The sequence below is a fragment of the Crocodylus siamensis genome, chromosome 7 (genome assembly GCF_052110815.1).
Source record: "Crocodylus siamensis isolate JL-2025a chromosome 7, ASM5211081v1, whole genome shotgun sequence".
In the NCBI taxonomy this organism is placed as follows: Eukaryota; Metazoa; Chordata; order Crocodylia; family Crocodylidae; genus Crocodylus; species Crocodylus siamensis.
In genome coordinates, this window is record NC_143401.1 from 83,303,946 (window position 1) to 83,309,521 (window position 5,576).

Genomic DNA, 5,576 nt, shown 5'->3' on the forward strand with positions numbered 1-5,576 from the left:
AGGTCCCTTCCGACCCTAGAAACTATGAAACTATGAAGTCAAGTGCTAAGGGGCTGGAACAGACACCCCCAGAGGCAGTACAGTCACCCACCCTGGCAAACTTTAAAAAGTGCATTGATGCCCATCTTGTTGGAGCCATCTGATCCCAGCAGTCTTTCCTGCCCAAGTACAGGGGGGCTGGACCCGATGATCTGTAAGGTCCCTTCCAGCCCCTAACAACTATGAAACTCTGAGAGGATAGTGATATGTTACAATATTCCCTGTATTGGAAAAGTATTTTTATTAAACTCCAGAGTGGAGACTTGCCTTCATTCAATGTTTGTGGTACATTGTTGTTGATGGCAAATAGATTTTTTGAGCATTGCAACTTTGTTCATAATTAATTTCAGTTGAAAATACACACAAAATAAAACCAGAGATCATATTCCATGGTGGGTCTTAAAACCAAAACCAAAGCGCAGTTTGCCTTGCATTGGCAAATCCAAACCATCCAGTTCCTGCCCATTTATAAAAAAGTTCTTACGTAAAACGAAATTGGACTGCACATTTTTCAGTATCAACACTATAAGCCAAAGCTGATGACAATAAAAGCAATTTACAGAATCGTGGTTTGAAATGGGCAATAGCAGCTAAACAGGAAAAAAAACTATTAAAATCTTACTTTTTATGAGTACAAGCATGTTCAGTCAGCTCTTTTCCTGCGTATAGACAAATGCACTTTTCTAATCCTTCAGGAAAACAGTATAGTGTATATTCCATGGTGTTAAGCTATATGACATTTTATAGTATAAAGAGAAATTAAGATACCCAGTTAGAAAAGATATCCACATGACAGACTTTACACAAAATCTGATGGACAAATGCCTGCATGAGTTATGTTTAAAAGACTGTTTATATAGTAAATGCAAAAATAAAGCAATCTATTGTAACCTTGTAGACATTTCATCTCAGTCAAAGGAAGAAGATAAAATAAGCAGAAGTAGCAAAGTCATGCCTCCTGGAACTTTTCTGTAATTGTGAAAGAAAACTACTTTGTTTGCTTTTAATTTTTATACTTTTCATACACATTAAAGAATGCTTAGACCCTTTTTGTCTCATACTTTCAGAGATCTAAACCATTTAAAGACTCTATCACAGGCTGCGGTTAGGACTTTTAACTCCTGCACATCCAAGAGAGACAGGGCAAACTAACTCGATTCTTCCTGTAAAAAAATCACATTGGGAGATGCAAGACCTAGTGAGATGCGCTGAAGGGATGGAGAGAGAGCACGGGCGATGCATAGAGGGTGCACGCAGGTGCACGGGCACCCCCTGAGCATGGCGGTGCCCCCTACAAGAAGGCACCATGTGCCAGCGGCACTTGTGGGTGGTTGCCACTTGCCATCCTGCCGCCAACACTGATGGCAGTGTCTGCAGGTGGTCTGCAATCCCTGCTGGCCGCCGGTGGTGTCGTCTATGGGTGGTTGCCGCCCCCTGGTTGGCGCTCACCACCCCCTCAGCCCGCTGCCGACAGCACCGGTGGTGTCTGCGGGAGCTCCGCGCTTACCACCACCATGATCCCGCCACCGCCACGGCCCCCCAGCTGCCGGGGGCATGCGTCATTCATGAGAGAGAGACAGAGATTCCTCTATCACCCCACCTCTAGGAGGGGGAGAACGACAGAGCCTCATGAAAGAAAACCCAAGCAGAGTTTGGAGATGAAGTTAATCCGGGTGAATTCAGTACAAGAAACTGCAGAATTGGTCCAGGTTTTCCTTCCCCCACTGTCACCTGGTAATACAGTGGGCCATGGTGTGTAGCATAGGGGGAGTCACAAGTTCCTAGGCCTCAATTATCTTATTCCACTGATATTGTTCCCTCTACCAAAACCTGGAGTCAAATTAAAGGGGAATAATGCTATTCTTGCACCCCCTCTTCCAGAGTAACACGGCTCCCCAACTGTTTCCCCCTTTCTTTGGGCTTTATACCACGAGCTCATCTGGCTATTTCAAGCATCTGTAGTCACTGGCTGTATATGCATACACATACACATATACATACACACTTCAAATATTACACCCTCCAACTGTTGTGCCCCTGTATACTTTTTTACACAGCCCAACAAATGATCTAGGGCAGCTCTTGTATTGCCATTGCATTGTTGTTTTCCCTCAGTGAACTGATTTAGTATTAAGAGATGTTAATTATTAAACTGCTGGTTGTACATTAAGACAGACTCCTGCCTGTCTTTTAGCAGTATGAAATGCCTTCTTCTTTGAAATGCCACATAAAAGTGATAGATGCCCTTTCTTTGCAAGTCAGGCATCTAGCAAAGTTATGTTTCATATTAGTTCTGTAACAAAGAGCCCTCCTTGTTTAAATATAGAAACGTAATACAGATAAGGTTAAGTAAGCTGGCTGCTGTGAGAACACCAGGCCTGGTCTCTGTTAAGATAAGCAGGCTGGAGGGGCAGGGGGAGTATTCATTGTGCAAGACTGAGCTGTATGAATTACAGTATGGACACCTAGAACACAATACAAAAACAGATGAAGCCAAGGCCAAAAATGTAAACGGTCAAACATATTTGTGATAACACGATGAAAAGTTGCTGGCATTGGTTAAGGCCATTTAATGGAATATGAAGTATAGTTTGGCTTGGAATAGTTTTTAAAATGTCTTCAATTTAAAGGCAGCCTCCCGCTTCTGTACTTTGAAAGGGGTGGGGTGAGTTGTGTGAAGTGGGGGGGTGATTTAAAGGTCCTGCTTAAAAAGTTGCATTAATGCTTTTGGAAGTACTAGTCCTTCTCCAGAAAAACAAAACAAATACCACTAGGTGAGTAATAGGTGAACAGGATACCAGAAAAGCAAGCACTGGGTAGAGATAAATAGTCCCCCAGCATCATGAAAAATGAGCCTCCAAAGAGAAGTGGTAATTTTTTTTCTTTCTTTTTCCTTTAAACTCTTCCCCAGCTTTAACAGGAAAGAACTATAGCAAAGAAGTAGAAACGCCCACTGTTTGGGTGCTCCATGGGCTCACGAAGCAGTTAAATTAGGGCCGAGCCAATGCATAATCTGTGTTTACGTGTTAAAAAAGCTCTTATTTGGCTTCTTGATTTACAGTCCCCAGTTTTCATAAAAGTCAGTCACTCTCAGTGAGAGAATGTGGAATTGATTTATAGGATCTACTTTATGCTTTAAATCTTAATAGCATTTTAAAGCCCTTCTATGAGTCATCCTAAGTAATATTTTTCTCTATTTTAAAGGCATTAGTGCAGAAAAAGAGATCCAAATCTTTACCTTAAAAACAGATCATTTTAACCAATTATACAGGCATCAAGTCTACTGAAAGAGTAAAAAAGTTCTGTCAGCGATTACCTTATAAGCCCCTATTTTCAGGGATTATATTATACTCATACGTAAAATGCACTCTGGTCTCAGATAAGATCTCAGCCAGCATCAGTGAATGTACTTTCACCAGCGCTTTCAAAATGAAATAAACTGGTTGAGTCATTTTGAAGCAAAAAGCCTGATTCTGCCATTCTAATTCATGCCACGTCTCTCCCTCCTTGAGCAGTCCCCTCCTACTGCAAAGCATCACAGGGAACGGTGACGTGAGTAAAGGCAGTGAGCATCCAGCCCACGACAAATCAATCAAATTGTAGCCAATTACCGGCTGAGAATTTTTTGCATTCAGAGTGACTCAATGTAATTCTGAAAGCAATCTACTTGGTAGCGTTAAGTATTTGGGGGGCAGAAATCTTAAATATTATTTACGAAGTAAATTGTTACACCACTTCTACACTTTCTAACAGGTGTGTCCATTCATAGAATCTGATGAAACAGGTTGTTGCCTATGAAAGCTCATGGCTCTGAACCAGTTTGTCTCTTGTTCTACCATCTGCTGCCTTCTAAAATGGATGCATAAGGTGCTAGTTTCTTAATGAGTGTGTAAACATAAAAAACCCTCTGCTTACTGCTCTTTTGCACATCAGAAGCATGCTTAGAAGAGACTAGACAGGAACAAGAAATCAAAACCATAGGCCACAACCTATGCCAACACAGTGCCATTACTATATTCAGTAATCAGTGTTTGCAATGGGACTTAACTGATAAGCACAAATAAAAATTATGCATTTGCAGGAATGATCTTTTCATCATTAGAGATTGAGTATAAGTATGGAAATTCCTGCCAAGTTCAAGCCTTCATTGGTGCAGACGCCTGAATAAGCACCAGGCCTGAGATACCTAGATTTTCTGGAACAGTCCGGGTTATCCTGCCTTTCCCTTTTAGGTCCTTCAGTGCTGAAGATCATGTACATAGCCTCATATTTCCAACACAGATGAACTGATTCCTACACAGTTTTAGTGTGCAAGCACCTTTTGGATGATATCTTATAATCAAGGATGTTTGACATAAAATACCCTATGGCAATTATAGTAGAAGTCTGTCTTGATATCTTTAGCCACAAGTGTTTTCCAGCATGAAAACTGGTTGGATGCTGTGGATGGCTGCGTCTTACCAATGCTTGCACATTTCATTGATACATCTTCACTGCGTTTATATATTTTATATACTCATATATGGATGTGTGTGTGTGCATGTGTGAAGATCAGTATAGACAAGGACTTTAGATGCAACTTGGTCCAAATTTAATAATTCCTGCCTCCACCAGAGCTAATGATGACAGCAGCACTGATGAGCAGCAAAACATGTCATTCCAGTGTAAGTCCCCCCAGCCCTCTCTCTCATCACAGCCGCATGGGACAGTAAGAAGCCCAAGACAGAGTCTATGATTCTTCTGCATGAAAATGCTAGCATTCGAGATTAAATATAAGCCACTATCACTTTTCTGCTGTAATTCTTGCTGAGTAAAGACCTCGCCATCCTTCACGTTGATCACTAGATGGCATCTGGACAGTCTGCTGTCTTCAAAAATAATGACTGCAAGAACTTCCCAATGGGGGGGCTTTACATTCTCGGGTGTGAGATGCCACCAGGTTTCAAAAGACATCTCTGATCAAAGGATCAAAAAAAGGAATGAGGGTTAGGAAAACCGGGGAGTCTTGTGGAAATGAGATGGTGAGTAGTGTAGGGTGAAGAAATTTGGTAAATACCAGGAATAGGGGGAAAGGATCAGCTTTTAGGGATCCCAGCTCAACATCAGAACTTTTCAGAGTTTGTTAATCATTATGGGAAATACTGTCCTGGGAAAGAAAGCGTTTCAGTTAATGACCCTTGTGGCTGCTTTATAAGTTGGAACTCAGTTACTTGTTGACCCAAGTGCAAAATGCAGCTGCCTTGTATGTGCTGGAAGCTACTTTTCAGAAAATGCGGGTCTGAACAGACTTGGAATGCACTTGACAGCTCAGATTAAACTTTGGTCTTCTGATTTTACCTTTTTAATTTTAGTTTTCAACTCTTCCTTTGATGTTGATAGAAACTGGATTTTTTTTTTAAAAAGGGAAAACTATAGTTTTCCAACATGCAAAGGTTCAAAAGGAGCTAGAAATATCTTTGAGTGATATGCTGAACCACTGAAAACTACAGTAAGAGTCTACCAAGTAGTGTCAACACAGCAAAAAAAAGGTTCAGTTG